Source organism: Oncorhynchus masou, chromosome 27, assembly GCF_036934945.1.
Source record: "Oncorhynchus masou masou isolate Uvic2021 chromosome 27, UVic_Omas_1.1, whole genome shotgun sequence".
NCBI classification, from domain to species: Eukaryota; Metazoa; Chordata; class Actinopteri; order Salmoniformes; family Salmonidae; genus Oncorhynchus; species Oncorhynchus masou.
In genome coordinates this window covers 12,423,432-12,437,761 of record NC_088238.1, presented here as the reverse complement: position 1 = coordinate 12,437,761, position 14,330 = coordinate 12,423,432, and the positions used below count along the sequence as shown (strand labels likewise).

Here is a 14,330-nt window from a genome sequence, read left to right as displayed (position 1 = left end):
AGATGTGTTTGTGCCGTCACTCTAGCCTGGTCCCAGATGTGTTTGTAACGTCACTCTAGCCTGGTCCCAGGTCTGTTTGGGCTGTCTCCCTAGCCTGGTCCCAGATGTGTTTGTGCTGTCTCTCTTGCCTGGTCCCAGATGTGTTTATGCCGTCACTCTAGCCTGGTCCCAGATGTGTTTGTAACGTCTCGCTAGCCTGGTCCCAGATGTGTTTGTAACGTCATTCTAGCCTGGTCCCAGAAGTTTTTGTGCTGTCTCTCTAGCCTGGTCCCAGGTCTGTTTCTGCTGTCTTGCCAACTCCTATGGTCATTGCCATGCCTTAGCCACACCGATCAGGGACTAGACTACTGTCACTCCTACTCAGACACACAGTCCTCACACTACAGAGGTCAGCAGTTAACACCTGGAGATACTACTACAGGTCTGCCTTGTGGTTGGGGTACATAACATAAAATGGCTTTGGCTAAGTCTGTATGCTCCATGTGTAAAGTTGCATGGTTTTGAAATGGTTCCAGTTAGACACTGCAACAGCCTGAATCAGCACACTAATACTATAGTCATCCCTACTGTACAGTAACTTGGTTCTGTTAGGGTTCTGAGGTGTAGGGGCCATTTCCCCTTTACCTTGACTAAAAAGCACTTTCAAAGGACATTCTCCATCAAGTCAGGCATGTTTTATAGTACAGAAGTAGGCTTAATCTAGGTCTAGTAAAACAGTCCCTCAATGCTCAAGTGTTTTAGCCTGTCGGTGTCTTACTTGAAGAGGGACTGCTTGGCACGTTGGGGTTTCTTCTTGGCGAAGAAGGCTGCGAACTCGCTGCCGGTGCTGGCGTAGGTGAGCTGGGCAGAGGGCTCGGCAGCACTTTTAGTGTTCTTCACATCCAGGTAGTCCATCAACAGAACCTACAGAACAGTGACATTTCAGTCATTTAGCAAAGGCTTGTGTACTTACTTAGATTTAGCAGACGCTCTGGGAGCGACTTCCAACAAATGCATTCCACTAAGTTAAGTAAAACAATATATATTACATGTCATCAATGACAACTCACTGACAGAGGGCTGAAGTTCTTTGTTTTTCAAGTTAGGATTCATCCAACGGAGTATAGAGCAACAGCCATCACTGTGAATGGTGACAATCTGGTCTAATCTACGATCCTCCCAAGAACACACCACACAACTAATGTACATATTATGATGTCAGTTCATGTGTGTAATAGCATTATGTCATATAACACATTGAACATAAGGAATTATGTTGTCAACAGAACAACGATCTAGAACTGATTATGTCATCGAGGTTAATACAACAATCCACGAAAGAGTTCCGGCAAGTCATCAAAATATCACATCCTCCATTTCTTAGTCCGTCTGCATATTTAAAACCCACTCCATCCTCGTCTCATCAACGCTCATAAATACCTTATACAGATCTAACAACAGCCCCAGACTGACAGATATTGAAGATGTCGGGTAAGGAAGTTAACTTTCCTGGTTGTCTTCTCCCAGTATCTCCCCATCTCTCTCTCTCTCTCCAGGACTACATATGTTCTAAATTAGCCTCCCATTCCTAATGGCTTCATCATTTAGCAGGGCCATTTAGCCCGTGTCGTTCTAATTCTGACCCACGTCGTGGCGGGGCGGCCCAAAGTGGGGCGAGAGTAATGGTGGAGCAGATGGAAACACAGTCGCCCTCTAATGATGTCATTACTGCTGGAGAAAAGACCCCGTCACCACGGAGGGAAGACTTCAGCACACACACTAGTGTGAGCAAACTGGCATGTACACACAGACACCTACCCAGCCCAGCCCCTGACAACACACACACCTACCCAGCCCCTCCCCTGACAACACACACACCTACCCAGCCCCTCCCCTGACAACACACACACCTACCCAGCCCCTCCCCTGACAACACACACACCTAACCACTACCCCACAGACACACATACCCAGCCCCTCCCCTGACAACACAGACACTTACCCACCCCTCCCCTGACAACACACACACCTACCCAGCCCTTCCCCTGACAACACACACACCTGACAACACACACACCTACCCAGCCCTCCCCTGACAACACACACACCTACCCAGCCCTCCCCTGACAACACACACACCTACCCAGCCCTCCCCTGACAACACACACACCTACCCAGCCCCTCCCCTGACAACACACACACCTACCCACTACACAGACACACACACCTACCCAGCCCCTCCCCTGACAACACACACACCTACCCAGCCCCTCCCCTGACAACACACACACCTACCCAGCCCCTCCCCTGACAACACACACACCTACCCACTACACAGACACACACACCTACCCAGCCCCTCCCCTGACAACACAGACACTTACCCACCCCTCCCCTGACAACACACACACCTACCCAGCCCCTCCCCTGACACACACACCCACCCACCCTTCCCCTGACAACACACACACCTACCCAGCCCTCCCCTGACAACACACACACCTACCCAGCCCTCCCCTGACAACACGCACACCTACCCAGCCCCTCCCCTGACAACGCACACACCTACCCACTACACAGACACACACACCTACCCAGCCCCTCCCCTGACAACACACACCTACCCACTACACAGACACACACACCTACCCAGCCCCTCCCCTGACAACACACACACCTACCAGCCCCTCCCCTGACAAACACACGCCGACCCACTAAACAGACACACTTTTCCCTTCTCTCCCCCTCTGGAGCCATCACTCAGGCCCCCCTGCCCTCTAGCGACACCGTGCAAGCCTAGCAGAGAGCGCTAATCCTGTCAGTGTATTAATTACTAATGACCATGTGATCTGCTGATGGAGCGCGGCCCACTACCTAACCCGGGAGACTTAATTAAATGCCGGCGTTATGCTGATGAAGGGGCTCCGACCCTAATATATCGCATTAGAGGGAGTAAACTTGAAGCAATTAACCACACCAATAGGACCGACAGACGGCCAGAAGTAAGGACGGAAGGAAGGAAGGAAGGACGGAAGTGAGGATGGACGGACGGAAGGACGGATGGAAGGAAGGAAGGAATGAAGGAAGGAAGGAATGAAGGAAGGAAGGACAGAGGGAGAGGGTATGAACAGGACAGAAGAGAGAAGGGGAAATGAGAATAAGCGATATCCTCTGTGAGGTAAAGTTTGAAAGGAGATCAGATGGTGTTGGTTTCCCCTGACTTGCTAGGAGTATCACAGAGTATTGTGAAATAGAGACATTTATTTTTGGAAATTCATGACAGGCACACAAACATTTGTTTACCTTTTCTTTATATATAGAGTGCATTTCAATCACAGATAAAAACAGCGGGTTACTTAAGACAGGAAGGACAGATGGGAGGTGAGTCTGGGAGGACGGGTGGCCGTTATAATGGGAGTGTCTAGCAGCCCAAACAAATCACGTTATGAACAACTTCCTACTTTTTAACTAAGCTAGCATGTTAGTTAAACCTAACCCTTTAATTACTTAGCTAGCATGTTACCTAATCCTAACTTTAACCCCTAGTCCAGCTAACGTTAGCTACCTAACTAGCCTAGCTAACATTAGCTGACAAGCTAATTTAAGACAATAAATTGGGATTTGTGTAATGTACACAGATGTGTTATGTAGAAAGAAAATAATGTAATAATACACACAAAGTGCGTTATGAAGAAAATGAAATGACCTCTCTGAAGATGACATCAAATCAAATGTATGGAATGAGACTGGACAGACTTCCTTTTGACAACAGACTTCTGCAAACAGCCTGCTGCAAACTCCAGCTCAAAGCACAATGGATATAGAGGAGAGGATCAGAATAGTATCAGTTATATCATAAATATGTGGTTGACAAAGCCTCTGAAATGTCGATTTATAGTTATATTAATCCTTGCATTGAACATGCTATATTGCTGAGTCTGTAGGTGGGTGGCTTTTGTGAGGGTTTAAAAATATTTACTTCCACCTGATAAACTTGCCCATTGAAAATGTCTATAAAAAGTTACTGTGACAGAAATAATTGTGTAAATTGTGCAAAGTACTGACAGAAATATGTCAAGTTTAGCTGTGTACATTTTTGGCAGCTGAGCCCCTACAGCAGTGCCTTGGAAAACCCCTCCAACACTTTGCCAAAGTCTCTGTTGCCTAGGCAACGACTGTCGGTCATCCATGACTTGGTTATTTTACACTGAAACTACACCTCAACGGACAAGTGATGCTATCATAATCAATACTTAACATGTTCACTGAATAGATAGGCTTTCAACTTACTCTGTAAGGTTCTGGAAATAAAAGTTAGCAAAATGAGAAGGAATAAAAAGCAACCAACAGCTTCTCCAACTTGTTATGGATAGGGGGCAGTATTTCCCCTTTGGATGAATTGTGTGCCCATAGTGAACTGCATCAAAATCTGTCTTAAATTGTTAATATATGCATATTATTATTATTATTGGATAGAAAACACTCTGAAGCTTCTAACACCGTTTGAATTATGTCTGTGAGTATAACAGAACTCACAGGGCAGGCAATCTTCCAAACTAGTTTTGGAATCGTGAAAGTTGGGGCAACTTTGACGTCATCGCCTCCTCCCTTCCCAACAAGTTATGGATCTGGAAACACTTCCTATGTCTTCCACTAGATGTCCTCATTCAGTAGAAAGTGCAATGGAGCATTTGCTGTGAACTTTGACCTAATGGGAAGGGAATTACTACAGTGTCGCAAAAGATTCATGTGCTAGAAAGCGCGTATGCGTTGGAGTGCTTCGTCTGTTCCAATCAGCCCCAGATGAACTAGGATGGCCCGGTTGGAATGCCATTCGTTTTGTACGTTTATAACATCCTGAAGATTGATTCTGCACTTAGTTTGACCAGTTTCGTCGACCTGTAATATGTCATTTGGAAGTTTTGATGCAAAATTATCCTGGACCAGAAGTCATTTTTTGGGCATTTGAGCTGAAAGTGGTAGCAGATGCTGCTACATGGACACTAGAATTGAACATTATGAAACAAAACGATTTATTGTTGAAGTAGGACTCCTTGCACTACATTCAGATCGAAGACCATCAAAGGTAAGGGAATATTTATGTTGTAATTTTGTATTTCTGTTGACTCCAACATAGCGGAGAAATATTGTTACGTCTGAGCGTCGTCTCAGATTATTGCATGGTAGACTTTTTCCGTAACGTAAAAAAAAATGTGACACAGCAGTTGCATTAAGAACCAGTGTATCTTCGAAATTATATGTAGAACATGTATCTTTAGTCAAAGTTTATGATGAGTATTTCTGTTATCTGGCATAGCTTTCTATAATTCCTCCGGACATTTTGGAGAATTTTCTGAACATGGCGTCAATGTAAACCGAGATTTATGGATATAAAATGCATATTATCGAACAAAACATAAAATGTACTGTGTAACATGTCATATGACTGTCATCTGATGAAGATTTTCAAGAGGTTAGTGAATGATTGTTTTTAAATCCTGTTTTTTGTCATTTTATCTTTTGTGGTACAAAATGGCTGCCTTTTGTCTTTGTTTTGGTGGTGGTCTAACGTAAATATGTGCTGTGTTTTCGCCGTAAAACATTTTAAAAATCTGACACGCTGGGTAGATGAACAAGGTGTTTCTTTCATTTGAGGTATTGGACTTGTTAATGTGTGGAGGTTAAATATTTCTAAGAATATTTTTGCATTCCCTGCGCCACCGTTTCAGCTGAACGGGGGGGGGGGGGTGGAGTTCCCTGAGGGGAACGCCTCGCCGCAACAGGTTTTAATCCAGTCAAGACAGGCACTGTTATATGGGATGATAAATAACACCTTGGCTGCTACAAGTTATCTGGTCTTGGCTGTAGTGGAGTTGCCTTGGCTACTGCAACTGTTCCTCCCTCTACCTGCTCTGCCATTTCACTGGCCCTCCAAAATGTAAGTAACATGTATTTAAAATAGCCGGATATCCCACAAAAATGTCAATTGTGAAATGATTTCAAACCCCCAACCCGAGTGCGTGTGTGCATGCGTGCATATGTGTATGCATAAATGCACAGACGGGCGGTAGTTTTGATTGTTTGATGGTAACTGTGGTGTGTGTGTGTAGGAGAGAGGTGTTTTGGGCGTAAGGATCGAGGTGCGATACGGGGCGTTCATGTGATTCAAATCACCTTTATTCCAGCAACAATAACATCTCATTCCAAACACCTTTCTCCTCAAACATATTCGGTCTTATTACCATCAACTTTAAATGGCCAGGGAGACGCCTCATTACCCTAACAGACCTCACAGAGGCAAAGAGACAAGGATGGGAAGGTTGGCTGCTGCTCTCAATAGAGAAACGGAATTAGGATTGGAGAGAGAGGAGAGGATGCTCGGGAGAGCTGAGGAGAGAATGCTCGGGAGAGCAGAGGAGAGAATGCTCGGGAGAGCAGAGGAGAGAATGCTCGGGAGAGCAGAGGAGAGAATGCTCGGGAGAGCAGAGGAGAGAATGCTCGGGAGAACAGAGGGAGAATGCGGAGGAGAGAATGCTCGGGAGAGCAGAGGAGAGAATGCTCGGGAGAACAGAGGAGAGAATGCTCGGGAGAACAGAGGAGAGAATGCTCGGGAGAGCAGAGGAGAGAATGCTCGGGAGAGCAGAGGAGAGAATGCTCGGGAGAGCAGAGGAGAGAATGCTCGGGAGAACAGAGGAGAGAATGCTCGGGAGAACAGAGGAGAGAATGCTCGGGAGAACAGAGGAGAGAATCGGGAGAACAGAGGAGAGAATGCTCGGGAGAGCAGAGGAGAGAATGCTCGGGAGAGCAGAGGAGAGAATGCTCGGGAGAGCAGAGGAGAGAATGCTCGGGAGAGCAGAGGAGATAATTCTCAGGAGAGCAGAGGAGAGAATGCTAGTGGAGAGGAGAGAATGCTAGGGAGAGGAGAATGGTAGGGAGAGGAGAGGAGAATGGTAGGGAGAGGAGGAGAGACCAGAGGGAGAAAGGGAGAGAGGAACAGAAAGGGAGAGAGGAACAGAAAGGGAGAGAGGAACAGAAAGGGAGAGAGGAACAGAAAGGAACAGAAAGGGAGAGAGGAACAGAAAGGGAGAGAGGAACAGAAAGGGAGAGAGGAACAGAAAGGGAAAGGGGAACAGAAAGGGAGAGAGGAACAGAAAGGGAGAGAGAATGAGTTGAAGGCCTTGGTCACAAGCGACTTAGGGATGATGAACAACAAAATGATCACAGCTGACAACACATGAGCGCCCCGTGTGGCACCTCAAGACTAACGCTATAACAGAGGCCAGAGCTTGCTAGTCTCACACATTCCCAGCACATAGGCCTACGCACACAAAACACACACGAATGCACGCACACACTCTCACAAACATGCATACTCAATATGTAGCCTACACACACACACACACACCAAAGGTCCAGCGCACATCGAAGACAACAGCAACAAGGTGGAACAGAGACAAAGCGGAGCCTTGCTCACTACACCAACAAAACAAACAACAGCGATGCACACAGATGCATATGAATGCAAACCAGAGCAGAGTGCACATCTCTGCTCCACATCAAACAACCGTAATGACTGTGAATGTAATTAATGCCCCTGAAAGCGTTTCTGAAAACAACAAAATAATGAATGCGTTTCATGGCTTGAATGCTATGCTAATGGCATAATGCTATGGATCTTATGCTCCCTCGGTCCGACATAGAGCTAATCTTCGCTAATAACATCCTGTGGATTTAAAGCCCTGTTCATGCTGAATATCTAGTCTATGAAGATGTCCATAATGACACCACTTTTCAGTACTAGTTGCTGTGTTCAGATGGTATCTGCTGCTATTTCATTTGGTTTTGTTGTGTTCTGTTGTTCATCTTTTCTTCTCCTGTTTGTCTTTATTATTATAATTTAGAAAGAAATTAAAAATTAAAAAATGATTTTAAGTCTGGTTCATGTGACTGGAAGTCTACAGGTACAGTAGCATACGCTAGCGTGCCGGAACACGTCCAATCACTGCACTTCCAGTCATCATGCTAACGCTATTTAGCATTGGCTCGTGACACTACCTTTAACTTCCTTCATACTGCACCCAGAGACATAAAAATGGTATCCACAAGTTCATCTGACTCTGGGCAAGTAGAAGAATGCAGCGCCTCATATAGATTTGCCTCAGATTTAGCAGTGCACTAATGTATCCTAGTTGTACCACTGACATACAGTAGCCAAGCAAACAAAGCCACGCATGTAGCCTAGTGACTGAAGTCCCGATGGATGGCACATGACAGTGTTCCATTATTGGAGGGTGGGAGCCGGGTCGGACTCTACTGACCCCTACCAAACAGGCGTCATGGTACGGCCCCAGATTGGGCCAGCAGTAAAGAAATTAGATTGTCACCATTGGGGACTTGTACTGTGACCTTCACAGGGGTGACTGGCTGGCTGACCAACTCTTTGAAACCCCCATGGCTTGCTGCCACCCCAATCTGCAGAAGGAGAGATGAGATGTGAGGCCGCACTTCAAGAGAGGGATGCTTTAACACACAGCAAATCAATATTCATGGCCGTGTACCAAGAAAGATCATTGGGAAATGGGTAGCGAATAAAGCCGCTGAGAAACTGCAAATCGCTCTTCACACCAGATAATAAACTGAGCCCGGAGTTCATGGATGGTGAGTGTTTGACACACACACTTTGATAACCGAGTGTTGGCCACCATTTTCAGCTCCCCCACACAAAGACAACCACTATATTAGCCATTGTTCCTCTATACACTCTAGTGACTTGGGTCTGGTCCCAAAAGTAAATCAGCCCGCTGGGCTGCAGTTAGTGCCTGTTCTCTCAGGAGAAAAGGCATTATGGACGTGTGCCACTGTCATTCACTACCAGCAGCGAAGCCAACCTCCCAACCTTTGTTTCCTTTGTGCTGGGAGAGGAAGTGTGTGTGTCTTAATGAGCAGGATACACAAGGCTTTGTTGGGTCTATTACAGTAGTCCTGAAGAATTAGTCTAATTAACCAACGCAGCCCACTGAAGAGGTTCCAGGAGTACACCTGTGGTGGGATGGCTGAGGAGTCCATTAAAGGGATTCCAGGAGAATACCTGTGGTGGGATGAGGAGTCCATTAAAGGGGTTCCAGGAGACCTGTGGTGGGAGTCCATTAAAGGGATTCCAGGAGAATACCTGTGATGGGATGGCTGAGGAGTCCATTAAAGGGATTCCAGGAGAATACCTGTGGTGGGATGGCTGAGGAGTCCATTAAAGGGATTCCACCTGTGGTGGGATGGCTGAGGAGTCCATTAAAGGGATTCCAGGAGAATACCTGTGGTGGGATGGCTGAGGAGTCCATTAAAGGGATTCCAGGAGAATACCTGTGGTGGGATGGCTGAGGAGTCCATTAAAGGGATTCCAGGAGAACACCTGGTGGGATGGCTGAGAGTCCATTAAAGGGATTCCAGGAGAATACCTGTGGTGGGATGGCTGAGGAGTCCATTAAAGGGATTTCTGTGGTGGGATTACCTGTGGTGGGATGGCTGAGGAGTCCATTAAAGGGATTCCAGGAGAATACCTGTGGTGGGATGGCTGAGGAGTCCATTAAAGGGATTCCAGGAGAATACCTGTGGTGGGATGGCTGAGGAGTCCATTAAAGGGATTCCAGGAGAATACCTGTGGTGGGATGGCTGAGGAGTCCATTAAAGGGATTCCAGGAGAACACCTGTGGTGGGATGGCTGAGGAGTCCATTGGATTCCAGGAGAATCTGTGGTGGGATGGCTGAGGAAGGGAGTCCAGGAGTACACCTGTGGTGGGATGGCTGAGGAGTCCATTAAAGGGATTCCAGGAGAATACCTGTGGTGGGATGGCTGAGGAGTCCATTAAAGGGATTCCAGGAGAACACCTGTGGTGGGATGAGGAGTCCATTAAAGGGAGTCCAGGAGAACACCTGTGGTGGGATGGCTGAGGGTCCATTAAAGGGTCCAGGAGAACACCTGTGGTGGGATGGCTGAGGAGTCCATTAAAGGGATTCCAGGAGAATACCTGTGGTGGGATGGCTGAGGAGTCAATTAAAGGGATTCCAGGAGAACACCTGTGGTGGGATGGCTGAGGAGTCCAGGAGAACACCTGTGGTGGGATGGCTGAGGAGTCCATTAAAGGAAAATAAAGAAATAAACAGGACTCTGTGTCCTTTGACTTCCTTTCTGTCCATCAAAGCCGTCCAGAGAATTATCTCGGTAATCAATGAGCTCTTTGATTGTTTCGCTCTTCTGCTTCTCCCTCACACCTTTTTGGAACTTTGCTAGTGAAATACATTCTTTTAGGAATGGAGTCCACCTAGACACATGTTTTTGTTGAAAATGTATCGATTGATATCTCAGCTGGTGGCTTCGAGTGAAAGCCTCAAAAATTGCCTTGGGCACGAAAAGATTTCACTCCCTGACTTGACCTTCCAAAAACCTTAGAACGTTCAGAGAAAAGCTTTGTCCAGCTCTTTCCCCTCTGGACTGGACCACTGCGGACCTTCAAGGTGTCCCAACTGGACCGTACCACTTTTCATCATCCCTCTGAAGACTTTGACAAAGAAACATCGCTACAGGCAGCCTGTTGCATTTCATTCCTCTTGTTGTCCTTGCTCTGTCCCAAAGCAGTTTGACAGTTTTTTGGACTGAAGAGACATAGAAAGAGGAAAAACATCAATAGCAAGTCTAAGCAAGCATGACCCTGGCAATGGGTCTACATGGAATCCAAGCTCTTACACAAATGAACAATATGACTCTTCTGTATTGCAACGCCTTGACCGTTGAGAGCCACACACACACACCTGTACTCGTATACACACAATTCAGATAAGGAATGTTTGAAGGAGAACATGCTGTGCATGTACAGGAGAACGGGAAACTATAAAGCATACCGTCAGATTAGAATAATTAACTTTAAAATCTCTCTTCTCTCAAACACAAAAGGAGGGGCCATGATGGAATTTCGACACAATCAATATACTAGCTTCACCGCGCCCCAGTAATATGTAAATATGACACATCGGGGGTGGATGGGTGGGGTAGGATTACAGTGAAATAGTGACATGTTGATTAAAGCGTTAGGAAAGAAACAACACAGCAATGTCTCTGCGCATCATATTTAATTAAAACAGATCATTGTCGTCTGGCTGTTGTTTCACTGGCAGTTCAATTTGCCTTGTTTTCACTTGGCTGACAAGCCGTGAGGAAGGCCTGCATATTTAACTCCCTCACATACTACTTTATATATTTCTATACTTTGAACATACGCTTCTCCTTTGTCTCGGCTAATCTCTGGCTGTGCTATGATTTATTCAGTGTGGTTTCGGCCCCAGCCACAGGCTCTCACTGTGTCAATAGAACAGGAGGAGAGTGTTCACTACTACAGCTGCCATGTGTCATAGATTATCTTTCAGCTGGGCCAGGCGGGCCTGTGTTTTATATAGCATCGACAAGTAGCCTAATAAAGTGTTAGATATTTCTAGACGTGTTCTGTAAGAACAGACAGACGACATCCATCCTTGATTTGCTAAATCGCACCTTAGCTCCAAAAGGTCCTCACCACTGCTCATTAAAAAGCATTCATCTGCACTCTGGGCACACAGCAGCGGGGGCTGGCGGATCAACTCGGTAGCCTCGCCGTCATGGAGACACCATGGCATCATAGCGGAATACTCAAGCGCTAGGGTAATTAGAAAACTCAGACGCGTTGGACTATGTTGTCGCGAGGTCGAAGGTCAGGCCATGCCAAATATAGGTCAAACATGGTCCCTATGGGTGACTGTGGTGAGGGATTCAGCAGGGTCTTATGAGATAGAGTCTTTGGTCTCAGTCAGACCATATGGTCTTATATCATCTGATGGCAGGTGGAGTTTTTTTGTCCGTGTCTATTGAAAGATTTGTTTTTTACCTAAATATTTTCTAAGCACATAACGCTGTTGCTTGCAACTACTGTTCAGGTTCAAGGGAAAATCTGACAAAACTTGTCAAAGTGGAGTTTAGATAAGTATGATTCTTGGCACGCTTGATGATTTGGTGAGAGGTAACCGTATCCAATGTGACTGGATCTAGTGGGATTACAGTGTATGTATGATACATTGAAAGATTCTGAGTGCCTCTAATTTCATAAGACAACTGCAGAAGAACTTGAGACACGGTGTGATGGATAAAAACAGAAGACTGATGTTCACAGAGAAAGGGAGGGAGGCATCAAGTGAAGTGGTGCAAGCTTGGAATATAGAAGCCTAATAACGTGGGCTCACTGGTGTGAAAAATCAATACATTTATTCACACACTCTACCTCGGTGGAAAAGTGTGACAGCACAGACAACACTGTTCCACTCCCTTACTGACACCAATACTGAGAATTACCAGCCGCTCTTTAAAGTCCCAATCAATATCTCATCCACACTTAAACCACGCTGGGAAAGCACAGCCGGCATTTCCAAACAGTGCTACATGGCTCTTGGCTTTCAAAAAGCCCATGTTAACCTACTCCATACTGTGCCTTCCTGGAGACAGTCGCTCAGTGGAATATGGGAAGTCTCAGCTCAGGCCGTGTAACTGTGTGCCCTCTCGTGTCTCTGTCAGATCCGGTGTCCGTCTCAGAGCATGCCAAGTGGAAAGGTCAACACGATTCCACACTTCTCAAAGTGGAGGGAAAAAACAAATCATCTAGAGGCTTCCATTTATAGGCTAGCCTATCAAATGAGTGTGTAGCTAGAAGGTGGAGAGAAGTGAGGGGAAATAACAAGATACGCTGGAGAAACTGCCAACAAGATGGCTTCCGCTGGGCTAATATACACCTTACCAAGAGCCAACAACTTACCCCCATCTCTCCAAACACACCTTATCTGCTGTGAGAGATACTACAGAGCCTTCAGAAAGTATTCATACCCCTTGACTTATTCCACAGTGTGTTTTATTCTTCTCATCGACACATAGTACTCCATAACGACAAAGTGAAAACATGTTTTTAGAATTGTTTGCTAATTTATTGAAAATGAAGTACAGAAACATCTCATTTACATAATTATTCACACCCCTGAGTCAATACATGTTAGAATCACCTTTGGCAGCAATTACAGCTGTGAGTCTCGCTTGGTAAGTCTCTAAAAGCTTTGCACACCAGGATTGCACAAAAACTGCACATTATTCTTTTTAAAATTCTCTAAGCTCTGTCAAGTTGGTTGTTGATCACTGCTAGACTGCCTTTTTCACGTCTTGCCATAGATTTTCAAGACGATTTAAGTTGGACAATAACCTGGCCTTATGTTTTAGCTTATCGTCCTGCTGAAAGGCGAATTTGTTACCCATCGTCTGTAGAAAAACAGACAACCAGATTTTCCTCTAGGATATTGCCTGTGCTTAGCTCCATTCCTTTTCTTTTTGTCATAAAAAAAATCTCCCTACTCCTTCCTGATGACAAGCATACTCATAACATGATGCAGCGACCAAAATGCTTAAAAATATGAAGAGTGGTACTCAGTGATGTGTTGGATTTGCCCCAAACATAACACTTCGTATTCAGAAATGAAGGTAATTGTGGAGTAACTACAATGTTGTTGATCCATCCTCAATTCTATCACAGCCATTAAACTCTCTAACTGTTTTAAAGTCACCATTGGTGAAATCGCTGAGCGGTTTCCTTCCTCTCCGGCGACTGAGTTATGAAGGACGCCTGTATCTTTGTAGTGACTGTGTGTATTGATACACCATCCAAAGTGTAATTAATAACTTCACCATGCTCAAAGTGATATTCAATGTCTGCGTTTTTTGTTTTAACAATCTACCAATAGGTGCTCTTCTGTTGCGAGACATTGGAAAACCTCCCTGGTATTTGTCGTTGAATCGGTGTTTGAAATTCACTTCTCAACTGAGGTACCATACAGATAAGTGTATGTGTGGGGTACAGAGATGAGGTATTCATTCAAAAATCATGTTATTATTGCACACAGAGTGAGTGAGTCCATGCAACTTATTATGTGACTTGTTTGCTCCTGGACTTATTTAGACTTGACATAACAAAGGGGTTGAATACTTCATTTTAATATTCACTCAAGACATTTCAGCTTTTCATTTTGAATTCATTTGTATATACTGAGACATTATGGGGTATTGTGTGTAGGCCAGTGTCTGTAGCACAAATAAAAATGTGGAAAAAGTCACGGGGTGTCAATACTTTGTGAAGACCTTGTAGCTAGATAAAGACGTTTGAGGGCAGATGCTTAACTTCAGCAAACTCGTGCTGAACGATTAACAAACATTTCGGGGGTGTTGTTATTAAACAACTAATTGACCAATGTTGGTTCAATTACTTGAATTCCAATAATATATATGTGGAACACTGGGC

The 14,330-nt window shown here is 45.3% G+C and overlaps 1 pseudogene; it reads right to left on the bottom strand.

Annotated features, from left to right (window-relative positions):
• The window catches only part of LOC135516585 (exocyst complex component 4-like), a 112,130-nt pseudogene that overhangs the window by 18,136 nt on the left and 79,664 nt on the right, over positions 1 to 14,330 (bottom strand).